Source organism: Chiloscyllium plagiosum, unplaced genomic scaffold, assembly GCF_037043375.1.
Source record: "Chiloscyllium plagiosum isolate Xiang-an unplaced genomic scaffold, Cpla_swu_hap1 HiC_scaffold_38, whole genome shotgun sequence".
NCBI lineage: Eukaryota > Metazoa > Chordata > Chondrichthyes > Orectolobiformes > Hemiscylliidae > Chiloscyllium > Chiloscyllium plagiosum.
The window spans coordinates 80,586,737-80,609,373 of record NW_028270176.1 but is presented as its reverse complement, the minus strand read 5'-3'; positions in this window follow the sequence as shown (position 1 = coordinate 80,609,373).

The following is a 22,637-nucleotide window of genomic DNA, read 5'->3' as shown; positions in this document are numbered from 1 at the left end:
CATCTTTGGGTGGTGGGAGGGAACTGGATCACCCGGAGGGAACCCGCACAGATAAAGAGAGAATGTGTAAACTCCACACAGACAGTCACCGGGAGTTAGAATCAAACCACTGAGGCACTGTGCAGTCCTCTCTCCTTGGATGCTATCTCATCTAACCTTTTACTAAGCAATCTCCCATGTGAAGCCTTCTCATCTGTTTCCTTGGTCATCCCTTCAAAAGCTCTATCAAGTTGGACACATCATTTCCACAAACAAAGCCAAGCTCACCATCCCTAATCAATTCTTGCTTTTCCAAATGCATGTACATTATCTCTCAAAATGCCCTCCAACAGCTTACCCACCACTGCCATCAGGCTCACAGCTCCATAGTTCAATGGCTGTTCCTTGCAGCCTTAGTTCAATAATACCACATCACTAATCATCCTCCAATCTTCAGGCACCTCACCCGTTGTCACTGATCGGACCATCTGACAAGGCCATCTCCATCCTTCTGTAACCTAAGGCTATCCTCCTCAGTATTTATCACCCAACCAATCTTCATATCATTCATGACCCCACTGATTAACCATCCACCATTCAAACCTAAATCTTTTCTAACAACCACATCAGCAAGACCCCAGCAGTGAGACATGAACAGACAGAGATTTCTAACTGGGCCATCACTGTCTGCTTCCTGCCACTCAGCATTCTGCGCCAAATTCCTTGGATCTTGAGTTTTTATGTTCACTATCAGTTTCCAGTATGGGTCCTGATAAAAGCCTTACTGACCTCCAAGCAGACGACAGGAAAGCATTGCCCTTATTTACACAGCTGGTCACCTCCTTAAAAAGTGCAATCCCATTGGTCAGACCTGCCCTCCCCTTAACACAACCATTCTGACTGTTCTTCATTAACTTCAGTCTCTGTAAATGCTGATTAATTCTATCTCACAAAATTGCTTCCAACAGACGCCCCACCCACGGTATTAGCCTGACTGGCCTGTAGGAGCCTGATATATCCCATGTTCCTTCTTGAATAACAGGACCACATGGTCAGTCCGACGGCACCTCTCCTGTGGCCAGAGGGGATTTGAAAATGTTTGCAAGTGTACCTGCTACTTCCTCCATCACCTCATTCGGTAAACTGAGATACATTTCCACCGTCTTTGGAGATTTATTGGGTTGTAAGCAGGCCACACCACTCAGAACCATCCCTCTCTATATATGCTAATTCATTTAATTGTATCACAGAACATCTCCACGATTTCATACCAACCCTGTCCCAATGAGCATTGACAAAATGCATCCATTCACTGTCGCTTCTGGGTCCATGCACAAATTCTCACTGTGTTCCACAACCTACTCTTTCTCTCATTATCAATTCACCCTTAATGTCACTGTAAAGTACTGTCAGATTTTTATTTCCTCTCTTAGCACTCCTCGCTCCCAGACAAATAGCCTGCGATACGATTTGGAGGTCTGTGGGATGTCATTCTGGATGTGATTAGCATTGGGAAGCTCAGAAATAAGGAACACACGACTGTGCTGAGTGTGGGGCAGTGGGATTCATTTGGGATGAGCACATGGAAGCTGAGGAATTAACCTCAGCCCTGCAGCATGAAAATATCCCTTTGAGCTGGCAGGTCAGTCACGTGAAACGAAAACTCGATCCCTGGGAAAAGTGGGTGGTAACCAAATGAAGACTGTCTGTAAGAACACAGTCTCTGGAACCTGGACGTGGGAATCACTGCTGAGCAGGGTCTGTAGGAAGCGGAGGCAGAAATGTACTGAACAATTTCAGATATTCCTCTTCGACCACAAGACATGGGAGCAGACATTAGGCCATTCAGCCCATCTAATAGTGTGGCAATCAGTCAGTACTGATTCTCTTACAATGCAGGTATTCCCCAGACTGATGCGCTGACAGTGCAGCACTCCCTCAGTCATGATACTCTGACAGTGTGGCATTCCCTCAGTACTGACTCTCTGACAGTGCAGCACTCCCTCAGTACTGACCCTCTGACAGTGCAGCACTCCCTCAGTACTGACCCTCTGACAGTGCAGCGCTCCCTCAGTACTGACCCTCTGACAGTGTAGCACTCCCTCAGTACTGACCCTCTGACAGTGCAGCACTCCCTCAGTACTGACCCTCTGACAGGGCAGCACCTTCTCAGTACTGACCATCTGACAGTGCAGCACTCCCTCAGTACTGACCCTCTGACAGTGTGGCACTCCCTTGGTACTGACCCTCTGACAGTGCAGCACTCCCTCAGTACTGACCCTCTGACAGTGCAGCGCTCCCTCAGTACTGACCCTCTGACAGTGCAGCAGTCCCTCAGTAATGACCCTCTGACAGTGCAGCGCTCCCTCAGTACTGACCCTCTGACAGTGCAGCACTCCCTCAGTACTGACCCTCTGACAATGCAGCGCTCCCTCAGTACTGACCCTCTGACAGTGCAGCACTCCCTCAGTACTGACCCTCTGACAGTGCAGCGCTCCCTCAGTACTGACCCTCTGACAGTGCAGCGCTCCCTCAGTACTGACCCTCTGACAGTGTAGCACTCCCTCAGTACTGACCCTCTGACAGTGCAGCACTCCCTCAGTACTGACCCTCTGACAGGGCAGCACCTTCTCAGTACTGACCATCTGACAGTGCAGCACTCCCTCAGTACTGACCCTCTGACAGTGTGGCACTCCCTCAGTACTGACCCTCTGACAGTGCAGCACTCCCTCAGTACTGACCCTCTGACTGTGCAGCGCTCCCTCAGTACTGACCCTCTGACAGTGCAGCACTCCTTTAGTACTGACCCTCTGACAGTGCAGCACTCCCTCAGTACTGACCCTCTGACAGTGCAGCACTCCCTCAGTACTGACCCTCTGACAGTGCAGCACTCCCTCATTCCTGATCCTCTGACAGTGCAGCACTCCCTCCGTACAGAGCCTCTGACAGTGCGGCACTCCCTCAGTACTGACCCTCTGAAACAACACTCCCTCAGAACTGACACACAGACCGTGTAGCGCTCCCTCAGTAATGTCCCTTTGAGTGTTCATCACTCTCTCAGTACTGACACTCTGGCAATGCAGCAATCACTCAGTACTGACTGTCCGACACATACTGTGGTGCTCCCTCAGTACTGAACCCCTCACAGCGCAGTGATACCTCAGTACTAATACCCCCAGAGTGCCGTGCTCCCTCAGTTCTAACCCGTTCACAGTTCAGCGCTCCCTCAGTAGTAACCCTCTCAGTGCGACACTCTGACAGCATGGCCATCCATTAGTACTGGCCCTCAGTGAGTGCGCACTTCATCATTACTGACTCTCTCTCACTGCACAGCAATCCCTCCGTCCTGACTCTCTGACAATGCTGCACTCACTCCACACTGACCCTCTGACAATGCTGCACTCCCATCACACTGACCCTCTGACAATGCTGCACTCCCTCCATACTGACCCTCTGACAATGCTGCACTCCCTCCACACTGACCCTCTGACACTGCTGCACTCCCATCACACTGACCCTCTGACAATGCTGCACTCCCTCCATACTGACCCCCTGATAATGCTGCACTCCCATCACGCTGACCCTCTGACAATGCTGCACTCCCTCCACACTGACCCTCTGACAATGCTGCACTCCCATCACACTGACCCTCTGACAATGCAGCACTCCCTTCACACTGACCCTCTGACAATGCTGCACTCCCATCACACTGACCCTCTGACAATGCTGAACTCCCACCATACTGACCCCCTGACAATGCTGCACTCCCTCCGTACTGACCCTCTGACAATGCTGCACTCCCATCACACTGACCCTCTGACAATGCTGAACTCCCACCATACTGACCCCCTGACAATGCTGCACTCCCTCCTTACTGACCCTCTGACAATGTTGCACTCCCTCCACACTGACCCTCTGACAATGCAGCACTCCCTCTACACTGACCCTCTGACAATGCAGCACTCCCTCCACACTGACCCTCTGACAATGCTGCACTCCCCCCACACTGATCCTCTGACAATGCTGCACTCCCTCCACAATGACCCTCTGACAATGCTGAACCCCCTCCACACTGACCCTCTGAAAATGCTGCACTCCCTCCTTACTGACTCTCTGACAATGCTGCACTCCCTCCGCACTGACCCTCTGACAATGCTGCACTCCCTCCATACTGATCCTCTGACAATGCTGCACTCCCTCCACACTGATCCTCTGACAATGCTGCACTCCCTCCACACTGATCCTCTGACAATGCTGAACTCCCTCCATCCTGACCCTCTGATAATGCTGCACTCCCTCCACACTGACCCTCTGACAATGTTGCACTCCCTCCACACTGACACTGTGACAGTGCTGCACTCCCTCCACACTGACCCTCTGACAATTCTGCACTCCCTTGATACTGACCCTCTGACAATGCTGCACTCCCTCCACACTGATCACCTGACAATGCTGCGCTCCCTCCATCCTGACCCTCTGACAATTCTGCACTCCCTCCACACTGATCCTCTGACAATGCTGCACTCCCTCCACACTGACCCTCTGACAATGCTGAACTCCCTCAACATTGATCCTCTGACAATGCTGCGCTCCCTCCATACTGAACCTCTGACAATGCTGGACTCCCTCCACACTGACCCTCTGACAATGCTGCACTCCCTCCACACTGATCGTCTGACAATTCTGCACTCCCTCCACACTGACCTTTGACAATGTTGCACTCCCTCCATACTGATCGTCTGATAATGCTGCACTCCCTCCACACTGACCCTCTGACAATTCTGCACTCCCTCCCCACTGACCTTTGACAATGTTGCACTCCCTCCATACTGATCGTCTGATAATGCTGCACTCCCTCCACACTGACCCTCTGACAATGCTGCACTCCCTCCACACTGACCCTCTGACAATGCAGCACTCCCTTCACACTGACCCCTGACAATCCTGCCCTCCCTCCACACTGACCCCTGACAATGCTGCCCTCTCTCCACACTGACCCTATGACATTGCTGCACTCCCTCCGTACTGTGGGATATGAATGAATTAATGTTATTTCTGCAAGTATAAAGTCTGATACAGAACAAGAATGAGAAAATACATATTCAGCAAAAAGAAAGGATATGTTAGCATGAGGCGTGAATACAGAACAATGGTGGATATATGGGCAAACAGGAAAGCATCTGTTTCCCCTTCCACGGAGACACAGGAACAAACCCTAATCAAAGAGGTCAAAGTGGCCTCTGGATGGAAATAGATGCTGATAGAAGAAAAGATATGCCTAATCAATAACCTACGGTAGACTGACGTCAAACACCCTTATGGGAGTCAGAGATAAGAGTTTGTCACGGACAAGACAGGATAAACTGAAGTTGTGGGATCAGTCTTTAGGAAATGAGTGACGTAAGCGAAGCAGGGAACAGACAATGGAATAGGGAAAACATATGGGAAAAGAAACTGTATAAATTGCAAGGGTTTTTTGTGATATAGTGTGCATTTTGTCATTGCCTTACCTGGCAATTAGACAAAGCACCCACCTGCAGGTGTACAAATACACGGCTGATTCAGAAATTTGGTCTCGGACTGAAATAATTGATGTGAGTGGGCTTTTGTTTCTCACAATTGGAGGCTCGTCCGGGATTTTCTTCCATCACCGGGGGGAGTGGCTGGCCTTGGACACTGGGAAGACGCGTCCTGTTCCCCATTGAGGAGTGGTCTCGTGTCCCGGTTTGATCTGCTCCCTTGGGTGACTGATGTGAATCCTATAAGAGAGACATCTGAATCAGACAGTGATAGGAGCTCGATAGAAGATACGGTGACAAAAGGAGCCAGGCAATTCTGTGCACAGACCAAGGTAAGAAAATTGACTTTTAAGTATTGCCCTGGGGGCCGGGATTGAGTTTTAGTAGTTAATAAGGGACTAACGAAGGAACTCAATATGGATTGTGCTGTGGGTAAGGAAAAAGCCTCCGGGGAAACAAAGTAAGGAAACGGCAATGAAAATGGAGGCGGGGTCCCTTACAACATTCCTCCGGAAAGTCTTTTGGGCAGGATATTGTGGAAATTGGCAAAATAATACTTGTACAAGTGAGAAATATGATTAAATATTGTTGCTTTGTATGGTCTAAGGACTCCATTCTTCGTCCCGCTGTCTTCTGGCCAAAGTACAGATCGGACGAAGACTGGGTTTGTGAATATCTGAGTTCATATGTCAATGTGCAAGAGAGAGAGAGAGAGAGAATGTAAAGAGCTGTATAGCTGGTAGGAAGTTTAACCCTTTGTGATTTGGTTTGAGTGAACATTTGTTTGTTGGTGATTGAATGTTTGTGTTTTATTCCCTGGAGCTTGAGTTCCAGGACTGTTTTGAATCTGATTTTTGTTATGGAAACTTAACATGATCATGACTGCCTTACTATCAGTTTCTAATTAATCTCTTTTATCTTTACATAATAGCGATTTATGGAGGACAGTTGAAGTTTCAGTTCAACATTAGATTGTAGTAAAAGCAAAATTCTATGGTTAATATCTGTGACCTTGGATTCAGCCATTGTTCATGCATTAGAAGTTTTTTTTAAAAAAACTTGAGTAGACAAATTCTTTTAAGGCAAGCTCTGATTATTTTACGACCTATAGTATTGTAATTGAGCAATGATTGGTCAGGACTATTTAAGAAAACTAATTTTGGATCTAAATTAAAGGACTAAAACTGGGTAATTACAGTGAATTGCAAAATTGGGAACTGTATGCATTTTGCATTTTAACTATTAAATACTGAAGAAATGAACGTAAATATATATAAATATATTTATAAGTTAGGAACAGTCTTTAAAGGATAGTCAAGCATGAATTGATGAATTGGTGCTTGAAGTTATGGGGAGTTAGAAATATTGCAATATTTCTTGAAAAAAAAGAAAAAGGGGATAAACGTAACGACTTATCCCCTTCGGGAGGTACCCATAGGGGACAAAGAGATTGGGTTTGTAAGTGCCCCCCTCACCAGTGGGGAGGTCAGAACATTTAAAAAGGAAATGAAGGTCCTGGTTGAGGATCCGGTGGGATTGTCTGAACAAATTGATCAATTTTTGGGGCCCAGCCTGTATACCTGGGCTGAATTAATGTCTATTTTGAATATACTACTTACTGGGGAGGAAAGGACACTTATATGAGGAGCTGCCATTAAAATATGGGACAGGGAACACCCGATTGAAAATGGGGATGCTGGACAGGGAGGGGTGAAGTTTCCCCTCAGAGACCCCCAGTGGGAAAACCAAAACCCGGAGCATAGAGAAGAAATGAGGGAATTGAAAGACCTGATTCTAAAAGGAATAAGAGAGGCAGTTCCGAAGTCACAGAATTTGATGAAAGCCTTTGAAATTAGACAGGAGAAAGATGAGACTCCCTCAGCTTTCTTGCAAAGATTAAGGGACTCAATGCGGAAATACTCTGGAATGAACCCTGAGGACCTAGTGGCACAGGGTCTTTTGAAAGTACATTTTGTGACAAAAGCATGGCCAGACATACAGAGAAAGATACAGAAGATAGAAAGATGGAGCGAAAAACCATTAGATGAATTGTTGAGAGAGGCACAGAAAGTGTTTGTAAAAAGGGAGGATGAGAGACAAAAACAGAAGGCGAAAATGATGGTAGCTACGGTTGATGGGGTAATTAAGGGGAGAATGGAACCAATAGTGAGCAACCGGAGCGGCAGGAGGCAGCATGTAGGACAGAGAGGGAGAGGGAGAGGGAGAGGACACGGGGGAACATTTGATAGAGGGTTTGAGCGACAGGGGCAGAGATGGAAGTCTCTACAGGCAGGATGCTATTATTGTGGAAAGATAGGGCATTTTAAGCGGGAGTGTCCTGATCTACAAAGGGAAGAAAAGGCAATTCCGCTTATGAATTATGATGAAGAATAGGGGTGTCAGGGGTTCCTGCCCTCGGGGGCCCACCAGGAACCCTTGATAAACTTGAAGGTGGGACCCTGTAGGGAGAAGGTAGTCTTCCTAGTAGATACGGGGGCAGCACGGTCATTGTTGAAATTTAAAACAAAGAAAGCAGAAATGTTAACACGGTCAATTACTGTTTCGGGGGTGAAAGGGGAAGGATTTCCTGTTCCACTATTTGAACCTATGATGATAGAAGATCCTAAGGATAGGGTCACAGGGGAACTGCTGTATATCCCTGATATAGGAAGTAACTTACTTGGGAGAGACCTAATTATCCTTTTAGGACTGGAGATTGGAATTCAGGAAAAAGAATTAGTTGTACAACTGGCGATGTTGACAGAGGATGCAGAGAGAAAGATAGACCCTATTGTATGGGCTAGAGAAGGGAATCGTGGAAAACTACAGATCCCTCCCCTTACAATAAATTTAAAACGAAAAGGAGACGTTATCTGTGAACGACAATATCCTATTTCCATAGGAGGTAAACGAGGACTGCAGCCAGTAATTGAGGGACTGATTAGAGATGGACTATTGGAACCATGTATGTCTCCTTATAATACCCCAATTCTACCAGTATGGAAATCTGGTGGAACTTATCGATTGGTGCAGGATTTGAGAACATTAAATCGAATAGTACAGATCAGGCACACAGTGGTGCCAAACCCCTACACGTTATTAAGTAAGATCCCACATGATTACAGATGGTTTAGTGTGATAGATTTAAAGGATGCCTTTTGGGCTTGTCCCTTGGCGGAGGAAAGATTTGGGACTATCCCCCTATGAAATCTTATTTGGATGACCTTATCTGGGAACGCAGGGAGAATTGCCAATTCCCAAAACTAAAGATTTGTTTTTAAAGAAGTATATACTGGGCTTGTCCTCCTCTTTATCTTTCCTCAGAAAACAGGGTCTATTGGCACAGACTCCGCCCCTTGAATTTGCTGTTCATCCCATCCGGCCAGGAGATTGGGTCTTAATAAAATCATGGACAGAGACTAAGCTGCAGCCAGACTGGGAAGGGCCGTATCAGGCTCTTTTGACTACCGAAATGGCAAAAAGGACGGCGGAAAAAGTCTGGACTCATTATACTCGGATCAAAGGGCCACTGGACCCTTCAGTTGAGGAAGATGTCTGGACAGCCGAATCAACGCAAGACCCGCTGAAACTCAGACTAAAGAGACTTTGAGTAATTGACTATACAGTGGTGACGCGAGAGCGGGATTATTTCTGTAAGATTGTATATTAAGCCTTTTTGTGTTTTAGCATAATGATTAGAATACTGGGAATGCTTAGAGTTATGATGCTAGCCCTCTTGGTATTGGGATTTTGTCAAATATCATTTTCATATGTATTATTAATGGTTCCTGAGTCTGATAATCCACAAGTAATAGACACTGATGTATGTAGCTTAGTAAATTGTGGGAATGTAGCTAATCAGAGACAATACCGCAACTCAGAGATACATCTTAAGTCCTATGGGGATGGCCTCGGGGATGGTAACTGGTATAATGGTCTTGTCACAATACACCGGGCCCCCTTCCGACCAGCACGCGATTGTCCCGATAAAAAGTGTAACCCCATATATTTAACGATAAGGGAAACCACATGGCACGAAGCAGTTTTGGGAGGTGGCACTTATGAGGTACAATTAAATGAAACATTTGGGATTGAAATGAAGGCAAATGGGAAGGAGTTTGTGGGCTGTTATTTTCGAATTAGCGTAGGACAGGGAAAACGGGTAGAATTACTGGGTAATGAGATACAACCTTTCACCCCTCCCGATGATCCTAAAGTAGTAAAAATTATAGAGGTAAAGGATTTGAAACAGACCATCGAGATAGAGACTGGGTACGGGGATGCAAATGCCTGGGTTGAATGGGTAAAGTATACTGTAAAAAGTCTGACCAAAAGCAATTGCTATGGATGTGCCTCCGGTCGGCCAGTGGCCCAGGTGGTTCCCTTTCCGCTCGGGTGGAAGCGAGACAGGAAGGGCATGAAATGTATGATAGCCCTGTACCAGGATGAGACTGCATGGAATGATAGGAATTGTACCTCCCTATCTCTTATGTTCCCTCCCTTGGAGGAGAAAGATGCAAAAGTTCCCCCCACATTTTCCACCGCAGTTGGAAATCACACGTCATGTGTGCACAGGCGAGGTACAAATCGGTCGAGAGATTTGGGGGAGCTGAAATTATGTACAGAGATTAAGAATGTTACCGAAACGGAGAAGGGAGGGAACTACTCAGCACTAAAGGTTCCCCGAGCGGATCTGTGGTGGTACTGTGGAGGAAAAATATTGAGACCCACCCTACCTCCGGATTGGAAAGGGATATGCGCAATTGTACAATTGGCAATTCCATTTACCTTGGCATTTGAGAAGGAAAAGATAGTAGGGAAAAAGGGAAGGGGTAAGAGATTACTGTTAGATACTTCTTTTGAAGACAGGATTTATCTTGATTCGGTAGGAGTCCCTAGGGGAGTACCTGAATTCAAAGCTCGTAACCAGATTGCAGCAGGCTTTGAGTCAGCTCTCTTTTGGTGGGCAACAATTAATAAAAATGTAGACTGGATAAATTACATTTTTTATATCAACAGCGATTTATAAAATTATACAAGAGAGGCGGTTAAAGAAATATCAGAACAGCTTGATGTGACGAGTAGGATGGCATGGGCAAACAGAATAGCCCTTGATATGATTTTAGCAGAGAAAGGGGGTGGTGGTTTCTATCCTTACTTCCCTGATAGTAGTAGTGGGGGTATTGGTGGCCATTGGCTGTTGTGTCATACCCTGTATACGAGGGCTCACCCAGAGGCTGATTGAAACAGCCATGGTGAAACGAATGCCCCTGAGGGGAATCAGACAGAGGAACTTTATCAACTAAATAATAAGGAGATGAGTGAGACTAAGATGGATGAAATCTCTGAAATGATGCTTGCGAATTTTGGGAACAATGTTTAAAAAAAAGACAAAAATGCAGAAGATAACAGATAGTAATGAAAAGAAAAATGGGAAATTGTGGGATATAAATGAATTAATGTTATTTCTGCAAGTATAAATTCTGATACAGAACAAGAATGAGAAAATACATATTCAGCAAAAAGAAAGGATATGTTAGCATGAGGCGTGAATACAGAACAATGGTGGATATATGGGCAAACAGGAAAGCATCTGTTTCCCCCTTACACGGAGACACAGGAACAAACCCTAATCAAAGAGGTCAAAGTGGCCTCTGGATGGAAATAGATGCTGATAGAAGAAAAGATATGCCTAATCAATAATCTACAATAGACTGACGTCAAACACCCTTATGGGAGTCAGAGATAAGAGTTTGTCACGGACAAGACAGGATAAACAGAAGTTGTGGGATCAGTCTTTAGGAAATGAGTGACGTAAGCGAAGCAGGGAACAGACAATGGAATAGGGAAAACATATGGGAAAAGAAACTGTATAAATTGCAAGGGTTTTTTGTGATATAGTGTGCATTTTGTCATTGCCTTACCTGGCAATTAGACAAAGCACCCACCTGAAGGTGTACAAATACACGGCTGATTCAGAAATTTGGTCTCGGACTGAAATAATTGATGTGAGTGGGCTTTTGTTTCTCACAATTGGAGGCTCGTCCGGGATTTTCTTCCATCACCGGGGGGAGTGGCTGGCCTTGGACACTGGGAAGACGCGTCCTGTTCCCCATTGAGGAGTGGTCTCGTGTCCCGGTTTGATCTGCTCCCTTGGGTGACTGATGTGAATCCTATAAGAGAGACATCTGAATCAGACAAAGATAGGAGCTCGATAGAAGATACGGTGACAAAAGGAGCCAGGCAATTCTGTGCACAGACCAAGGTAAGAAAATTGACTTTTAAGTATTGCCTTGGTGGCCGGGATTGAGTTTTAGTAGTTAATAAGGGACTAACGAAGGAACTCAATATGGATTGTGCTGTGGGTAAGGAAAAAGCCTCCGGGGAAACAAAGTAAGGAAACGGCAATGAAAATGGAGGCGGGGTCCCTTACAACATTCCTCCGGAAAGTCTTTTGGGCAGGATGTTGTGGAAATTGGCAAAATAATACTTGTACAAGTGAGAAATATGATTAAATATTGTTGCTTTGTATGGACTAAGGACTCCATTCTTCGTCCCGCTGTCTTCTGGCCAAAGTACAGATCGGACGAAGACTGGGTTTGTGAATATCTGAGTTCATAGATGCATCGTTTTATTAGAGACATGAAGAAAATAAGTAATAGATATGGTGGTGATTGAAATGCACAGCAGATTGAAGTATATTTCATGTTGTTTTGAAAAGCAGTTCAGTCTATGCTCAGGTATTTTCTCAGGAATATTTGGAGCAGCTCTGACACATCTCTGCTGAAGATGGGAATTTAAATCATTCCTCCTGATCTTGTCGCAGAGATACTGTCAGAGCTCCACAAGGACCCTTCATAATTTTCCCACCCCGGAAGGGTAGGACCATAGTCACATGCTTACTGTGGCAACACAAATGAAAATGAATCAGATGTTTATTGTAATAATTTGTATGGGAATTAATTACATATTTCTTGTGTGTAATGAACTGACAAAATGAATTAGTAATTTACAGTAATGATGTAACAAATTAATAATGACTTTAATTAAATATGAATCTCATGAAGATCCATGATAGGAAAAAATGCCTAATCATTTGATCATTGTACACTGATGAACAAAGATCAATAAAATAGTTCCATATGTTCAAAGCAAGTTTTTACAGAATAAAAAGAAAATTAAAATGCTTTTGCAACATAAATGAATAGGAAAATAAATGAATTAGTCACACAATAGGACTATTCATCTGAAGACAACTTCCCTTCTTTCCAGAAATGTTCACTTCCCAAAGTTCAAAATGTATTGTGACTATTTCATGAAACAATAAAGAGATGTTAGTTCCGTTTGTTGTACTTCAAAACGTCGCAAGAATTTTAAATGATTTTGTTCCATGAATAATGATTACCTTGTACCGCGTTTATAAATACAGTGAATGTTAACATGTAAACAAAACATAATTAAATCAATTCAACTTTTGCTAGGGTTAAAATAAAAATTGATATTTACAACACACACTGCAAATCTTTACATTATTTCATACATGAGCCATATTCTACAGATATACCCTGAACTATATTGAACAATGATTAGATAATAGCAGCAATTGGATTGTCAAAATTCTATCAGTTAATTTAAGAATACTGAGAAATCTTAGTTGATTATTTCACTGAACAATGTGGAGAAACGACTAGGAATTATTCTAATGAAAAGTAATTACAGTTCTCTGAACGCTTCAGGCTGACATTACCGTGATCATTCAAATGAGCAATCATCAAATATTTACACTGAGGCATTGAATGGGAAGTCATTGGTTCCAGTATGGGATCGTTCACCTGAACAGTAAACGGATTTTTATATTGTAGTGTTCGTAGTCAGAAACAATTGATGCAATTAAAATGCGATTCTCACTATATTTGTTAGAAAGATTAACTCCAATAATTGTGCAATTAATGTAATGGCAGTGACTGGAAAAATAACATAATCTGAAAAGATAAATTGATTTAATATTCTAAAAGCACTTTGCTGTGATGATTATTGGATATTCATTAAGATCGGTAAACTGAGGATTTCAATATAATGGCTAGCTTTATGGATTCACAAAAATGATCCATTCAGTTATTATTCAGCAGAATTGTTTTTGGGTCAAACATGCAGGATGACAAGAATGACATGTTTCCATCCATTGGTTTGCTTCTTCAGACGTGCTTTTAATTTATATACTTTTGTTCATGACCAATGTTTAGACATTCGTGTCAGAAGTCGGAAGTTAATCAGTAGATAGTGAAAGTGCGTATGACAGTGAACCTAAGATACAGAGAACTTCCATAATTTTGTGATGATTGTACATTGATAAATAACTTTGGAGTAAAAAAAATATCAGCATGTTCAAAGCAGTTTTTTTGCTCATAACAAATTGAAAATTTAAAAAATCCTTCTGCAGTGCGCATGATTTGAAAACACATCAGTCACTAGTCAAAAAGAATACCAGTCACAGAAAACATCGGCTCGAGACAATAAGACCCTTATGAAGGGTATTCTACTCAACAGTAATTCGAGGACCTTGAACATCTTCAGGTCGTCCTTGCAAAGAACACTTATTATTCCCAAAGTTTTATTATCGTAAATATTTCGACATTTATATCAGAACTAGGAAGAAAATGAGAAGCGATTCACATGAGTATTTTCGTGAGTGAAAGTCAAAATAAATTTACAGTGCCAAGTTTCACTATTTTGTCTGAATAAGCAGATAAAGATTTTTAAGGTGCGAGCTCAAAATGTTTTCACCTACAGGTTGTACTAAGCCAAAATACATTATTTTATTTTGTGATACTTCAACTGGATTGGAAATCTTTGTATGCTGATGTTAGCGTCCTCGCTCATTGTTATTGGTTTTAGCGAAATATTTCGTGTGCAATAACTGAAGTGAAATGTAAGAAATCAAGTGCATTTATTGGATGGAACTGCTCACCAAATGTTTACTGTGATTCTTGTTCTCAGAAACAATAAGATATTTACTCAGGTTTTTTCTCTTGAGCAGTAATTAGATGACCAGGAAGACATTTGTGTGGTTGTATGTGCCGTGTTCAGTGAGCATTTCTTGTCAATTACAATTATATTATATTAATATAGGAAGGGATTAATAATCGTGTGTTAAAGATCTTAATTAAAGTCATATTTTCTTTTTAAAATTACGAGAATTCCTTTGTGCAAAAATAATTTGGAGATCTCGGTATTGGACTAGGGTGGACAAAGTTAAAAATCACATAACACCAGGTTATAGTCCAACAGGTTTATTTGGAAGCACTAGCTTTCAAGGCTGAGGCTCTGCATCTGGTTATCTGGTATCTTAGGAGACACACTACTAGAGCTACACAAGTGCCTTTCAAAATCTTCCCAACAAGGAAGGGTGGGATTATTATCAATTGGGATTACTCAAATGAAAACTAACCAGTGTTCATTCCGATAATTGGGCTGGAAACTAATTAGGCTGTTTCTGTGTAATGGACTGAGAATGAACTAGTAATTCACAATAATGACGGTACTAAGCACATATGCTCTTACTTACATATTAATATCAGAATAATTGGAAGAAAGATAAATCGACATATCATGAGCTTATTGTAAATTCATAAAAAATACAATGCTGAATACGTTTAAAGCAGTTTTTCTTATAAAGAAAAAGATAATGAGAATGTTTAGCAGTCGGACGAAATCGGAAGAAAAGGTCATTCACTGTGACTATTCAGCTGCAGACATCTTCTCTTCCTTCCACAAATGTATAACTTGCAACAATTCCAAATGTATTCTGATTGATAAAGGAAAGAGCAAACACCTGTAAATTGTATTTTTTTTGTTTACAAAAAATGTCACAAATTTAATTTTTTAAGCTTTAAAATATTTAAATCTTACTGTGATCAGAATTACAATAAATCTTTGTGTTGAAGAAAAATATAATCAAATCAATCAAAATTTACATCGATATTCACAATAATTGGGAGAGTGAACACTGCAATATCTTTCCATCAGTTGATGTACTGAGCCATAATTCCACTTTTCTATCCCTTACTGGATTGATCAGTGGTTAGATATTAGCAATAACTAAATTATTAGTATGCTGTCAGTGAACTGCATGTTAATAAGAAACTTCCCAATGCTGTTTGTTCGAAATAAACAGTAATTATTGGTGAAATGTCATTAGATGTCTCTTAATCGATGAGGCTGTGATTACTTTAATTTTAAAATGAGTAGTATTCCAATATTTCCTAGGGGCATTGGATGGAAAATCGATGCTTTTTGGTGTAGACCTGATTTTTTTTATTGTAGTATTGGCAGTAATAATCAATGGATAATATTATGATATGCATCACACCTTACTGAATATTTTCAAGTTTTCTAACAGGTTTCTAGTCCGATCTTCAGTTTAAAAAGGGCAATTTTGGCTCAGCACATCAGTAACTACAAATGGTTTCAACTCATCTCCAAAGTTATTAATCTTATAATTTAAAACAAATAAAAAAATTACCTCTCTAAATGTCATTGACTCTAACTTTAGATTATAGTCAAGTTCGTTCTCTACTTATTTTCTTTCTATTTCTGACACCAGTGGCTAAATATTGATTAGATTAAATGTCATATGAGTGAGACATTAGTTTTCTCTCAAAGATCTGTGCAGCACAGGAATTGGTCCTTTGGCCCATAACGTTATGCTGAACATAATGCAAAAGAAACTCATCCCTTCTGCCGACCCTTGATCCATATCCATCCAAATTATCTAAATGAACATTAAATAGCCTTAATGTATCTGCCTCCACCACCAACCCTTGAAGTTCATCCCAGACATCTACCAGTCCCTGTGTAAAAAACAATTGCCCCTCACATGCCCCTTGAACTTTTCCCCCTAGCCTTAAATGCATGACTCATAGTTCTCATGTTTCAACTCTGGTGAGAAACTTCCTGACTGACAACTCTACTTATGTATCTCATGATTGTATAGACTTCAATCAATTTTTCCCCCAGCAAGCGCCACTCCACAAAAAAGCAGCCTGAGTTTTTTCTCGCCTCTCAAATCCAGGCAGCATCCTGGTAAATGCCCTCTGTACCCTCTCCAAATCCTCCATATCCTTCCTGTAATGTGGCGAACAGAAGTGAATACAATACTTCAAGTATGCCTTAACCAAAGTCTTATGATGTTGCAACATGATATCCTGTCTCTTTGTAACCAGTTCTATGATCAATAAAGGCAAGCATGCCATTTGCCTTCCTTCCCACCCTATCCACTTGCATGGACATTTTCAGGGAGCCATGGTCTTGAATGCCAAGATCCCTTTGAACAACAAAGTTGTTCAAGGTCCAGCCATTAACTATCTACTTTTCCTTAACATTTGAGCTCCCAAAGTGAGACACCTCATACTTGTATGGATTAAGCTTTATCTTTAATTTCTCTGCCCATAGCTGCAGTTTATCTTTTTCCTGCTGCATTCTTTGACAACCTTCTGCATTATTCACAACTGCACTGAACTTTGTATCGTCTGCAAGCTTATTAACACACCCAATTAGATTTTAATTCATGTCACTTCTATATATTTGTATCGTGAAAAGAAGGGTTCCAGTCTAGATCCCTGTGGAAGAAAGACAGAAAATGAGGGAAATGCAGAATTCTTGAATAAATGAGTTTTTTTTTCAATGACATAACAATTCTGATGAATAATCTCTGAAGTTGTGATTTTTATTTTCACATTAACCCAATATTTTAATTCTCAGTTTACTGATCTTAATGAATATCCAGTACAAACTGCTTTGAATATATTGAATCATTTTAAGTGTTGAGTTCTAACATTATGGCACAGTGGTTAGCACTGCTGCCTCACAGCGCCATGAGATCCAGGTTCAATTCCCGCCTCAGGCGACTGACTGTGTGGAGTTTGCACATTCTCCCCGTGTCTGCGTGGGTTTCCTCCAGCTGCTCCGGTTTCCTCACACAGTCCAAAGATGTGCAGGTCAGGTGAATTGGCCATGCTAAAATTGCCCGTAGTGTTAGATAAGGGGTAGATGTAGGAGTATGGGTGGGTTGCGCTTCGGCGGGGCGGTGTGGACTTGTAGGGCCGAAGGGCCTGTTTCCACACTGTAAGTAAAGTAATCTAATCTAATCTAATTTAATTGTCATTTCAATTCTCACGCCATCATGAGATTCTCATTTTAGTTGAATCCATTATTTTTTAATGCCAGTGTCATAATGAAATATTAATATTATTTTCAGGTCAACACACCTGCAATTAACCAACGTTTTCTCACCCAACACTCATAGTAACTATCTCATTCTATTTCATTTGAATTCTCATATTAATGGAAGGATTATTAATCAGCCTTATCAATTAAGAGATGGCTAATTATTTTTCACTTCAATATTTCAGTTTTTTTCCGATATACTGCACAGTTACATTGCAATGAGGATTTTCTTATCAACCTTAAATTTGGTTTCATCCATTTTAAAACTAATTATTGCTAATGTCTAACTGGTAATCATTGTTTAAATGCAATATATCCAGCTGTCGATGTGGAACAATGGCTCAATACATCAACTGACAAACAATATTGCACTCTACAATCTCTTAGTCTTAGCAAAATAATTTTCAGTGTGGAAACTTAGTTGGATTGAATTGGCTGTGAGCAAAAATACATTCTGAGGAAGGGTCACTGGACCCAAAGTATTAACACTGAATGCTCCCCACAGATGCTGCCAGACTTGCTGAGTTGGTTTCCAGCAATTACTGATTTTGTTTCTGAGTTCCAGCATCCACAGTTTTTTGCATTCTTGTACAACATTTCTATATTTCTGGTTATTACAAAAGAGCTAACCATTTTTCACATTAAACATTATTTAAATTTCATGTGTTTCTTGTGTACACAAACCTGAATTAACAAATGTTTGATCTATTCTTTTACAATAAATCTTGAATTCTTAGAAATCACAATTTTGTGAAACTGAGGGAAGTTGTCTTTCGCTGAGTAGTCACATTGAATGACCAATGCTTTATTTCCAAATCATGTGCTTTACAAAGCAGTTTAATTTTAATTTATGTATGTGAATAACTGCTTCAAACATATTGAATTATTTGATTATCATGAAACTTATACTTATTTCAGATCATTGTCACTTCGTTCCATCATTATTAGAAATTAAAAATTCTTTTTATCCATTACACACTGGAACTGTCTAATACAATCCTAGTCCAATTATCACAATAAATATCTGAGCAGATTTCCCTGAGAGTAACCACAGTAAGTTTGTGATTATAGTCCTGCCCTTCCTGCATGGGAACATTATGGAGGGCTCTGGTAATGTCGGTACTAATAGAACAGAAGGCAGGCGTTCAATTCCTACCTTAAACAGAGATGTGTCAAAGCACCTCAGAGTTGATTTGAAAATATCTAAGTGTCAATTGAATTATTTTTCAATCCAACATTTTCTCAACTTGTATCTGTTGTTCATTATAATGATCACAATATCTTGAATTTATTTGCTTCAGGTCACTGATTAAAGTATGAATGTTATTAAGGTGAGGGGGAAAGTTTTAAAAGGGATCTGAGGGGCAACTCTTTTCACAACGCGTGTTTGGCATTTTGAGATGAGCTATGAGAGGAAAGGCAGCAGCTGGTACGATTACAACATCTAAAAGACATTTGGACAGTTACATGGATAGAAAACATCCAGAGGGATATGGGACAAACACAGGAAAATGGGACTAGTTTAGTTTCAGAAACCTGGCCGGAATGCCAAGTTGGGCTGAATGGCCTGTTTCCGTGCTGTATCAGTCTAACTTTTTACAATTCAAACTTGACTGTGCTGGGTAAAGGAAAGCAAAAACTGGTGCTGATTCTATTTTCTGTCCATGAAAAAGTGACATAAATTTTAAATAATTGTGTCACATGAAATAGTTCACTCTTATTGTGATTAGAAATACAATGAATCCGAGCATTAAAGTGAAATATAATTGAATTAATTCAACTGTGTTTCCATGGTTAAAATAAAAATTGATATTCACAATGATTGAGAGTTTGCACACTGCAATATATTCACATCAGTTCATGTACTGAGCTATTATTGCACATTTATACCTCTTACTGAACTGAACAATAATTACATATTAACAACACATAGATTTTTGAAAATGTATCAGTGCACTTTAAGGAAGGAGATATTTAATGTTACTATGTAACTGTGCAATGTGTAGACATGAACAGCAATCATTGCAGTGAAAAGTAATTACAGTTCTCTGAATTTATAAGGCTGAGATTACTGTGATTATTCAAATGAACAAAAGTCAGTTTTCAAAGCGTGTTGGATGCAAAATCATTGGTTCCACTGTGGGATAGTTGACCTGAAAACAATAGCATTGCTGCAATGGATTAAATGAAACAATGGATTAAATTAAAATATGGATCTGACTATACACGTTAGAAAGACAAACAAATTATTCTGTAATTATTATAAGTATAATGAATTCATAATAAATGTTGTAATCTGAACAAATAAGTTGACTCAATATTTTAAAAGCACTTTGCTCTGATGTTGATTAGACATCATTAAGATCGGTAAACTGAAGACTAAAATATAACAGCTACATTGGTGGCTTGAGGACAATAAATGAGCCATTCAGTAATTATTGAAAAGAAATGACTTTTGATCGAAATGCAGACAATACAGAAGTAATGTATTTCATTCAATTAGCTTACATGTAGAAACGTATGTTTTTAATTTATTTAATTTTATCCTGATCGATGTTCAAACATTTGTGTCTGAATTAGGAAGAAAATAAGGAGATAATGAAAGTGAATATCAGAATGACCACAAGATACAGTCCATGACATTTGATAGAAAAAGGAATTTGCATAATTTTGTAATTATTGAACGTTGATAAATAATTAACTCCTCAGGTACTGAAGCAGTCCAACCCCAAGAACTACAAAATCTGGAGAATATCCAGGTTTGGGGTGACAAGGGGCAAGTAACATACATGCCACACAAATGCAGGCTGTGACCATCACGTATAAGAAAAGACCTAACCACCATCACTTGACATTCAATGCTGTTACAATCACTCAACACCCACTATCAACACTATACTGGGGATAATCATTGATCAGAAACTGAATTGGTCTCACCACATAAACACAGTGGCTACAAGAGTAATTCAACTCCTGGCTCCTGAAAGCCTGCCCAACAGCTACCAGGCACAAGTCAGGAGTGTGATGGAATACTCCCCACTTGCCTGGATGAGTGCAGCTCTAACAACACTCAAGGAACCCATGGCCGCTTCCATCTCGAAGGACAAGGGCAACAGCAATATGGAAAGACAACTACCTTCAAGTTCCCCTCCAAGGTACTAACCCACCCTGACTTGGGAATATATCGCCATTCCTTCACTGTCGGTGGGTGAATGTCCTGGAAATCCCCACCCCAATGGCATCGTGGGTCATCCCACAGCAGCTAGACTGCAGCGGTTTAAGAACACAGCTCACCACCAATTTCTCAAGGGTAACTAGGGATGGGCAATAAATGCTGGGCTCAGCCAGTGACAACCAAATCACATCAAATAAATATTAAAATAATGTCTCCAAGATCAAAACAGCTCCAACTCTGTCCTCGCTGCAATCTCTGCCTCTTCTTATTGACAAAGATAAAAGGTTACCCTGCCCAACTTTCTCATCAGTACAGTATTCAACCCAGCCTTCTCTTATACCAACCAGCAGCATTTCCATCACCAGCAGCAACTCCACTTAAAATATTTTGTCAGTAACTTTTCATTAACTGGTTACTTCAACTACAATGCAATCTCTACAAACAGACCAAGTACCTTTTAGGCGACAACAAATTTTCTAACAACGTTTCTTGATCTCTCTCTGCCATTCTTTTTGGTTATATGAGGTAGGGAGGGATGGGATCACCACAGTGATGTAAGATATATGTAATACAGTGAGAGAGGAAAGCTAGTATGGCTCAAGTTGACTCTTAGACCCCACAGAGTGGAACAACACAATCACTGCATAATAAACACAACACAACATTTCAACCCGGCGTGACAGTAATAAAATGTGGATCGGTTGGACAGGCTGGATTTGTTTCAGCCGGAGTTTGTGAGAGTGAGGGATGACATGACTGAAGTGTCTAAGATCCTGAATGGTTTGGTAAGGAGGACGTGGAAAGGATGTTTCCTCTTGTGGGTCATACGTGAACTGGAGAGAACTGCTTTAAAATTAGATTCACCCTTTCAGGACAGAGATGAGGAGGGTTATTTCCTCACAGAGGGCTGTGCAACTTTGGAACTCTCTGCCCCAGAAGGTGGGCTCAATGAATATTTTTAAGACACAGGTTGATAGATTCTTGCTAAGGGACGTTGGGGGAAGATGGAACACAAATCACTAACAGATCAGGCCTGGCCTTATTGAATGATGGAGTGGACTTGAGGGGCTGAATGGTCACCTCCTGCTTCTTTCTCACATGACCCAGGACTAAGAGCTTTGTTGAAAATTCATTCGCTGGATGTAGGTGCCAGTGGCTATGGGCAGCATTTATTACCCAGAGGGCAGGTAAGAGTCAACCACATTGCTGTGGGTCAGGGGTCACATGGAGACTAGATCAGGTAAGGATGGCAGCTTCCTTCCCTAAAGGACATCAGTGACCGAGATGGGTTTTTCCTGACAATCGAGAATAATTTCATCAATTTACTCATAATTTTAGATGATTATTGAATTCAAACTCCTGAAACTGACTGACCATGTGGCTGTCAGTGAATCCAACACAAGTGAATGGAAACATTGCTCAGAGTCTGGTTCTGGAACATTCAACACAACCAGGAAATGGAAAGTGAATAATTAGCTGAAAACAAGGCCACTGCTCTGTTAGGAACAAAATCATTCAATGTTCAGTTATTGACCATTATTGACTCACAGAATATTCTAACCTGAAGAATCACAGTAAAAGGGAAAAGTAAACAACATTCTTGGCAAAGACATAATGAACCAACTGCTTGTATAAAACAGCTCTGAACAAAGGGGCTGAATCCTCCACAAACTGACAAATCAGATTTGTAGATAGAGATTGGAAATCTTTAGAAAAAAAACCCTTCCCTGTTGATGGTG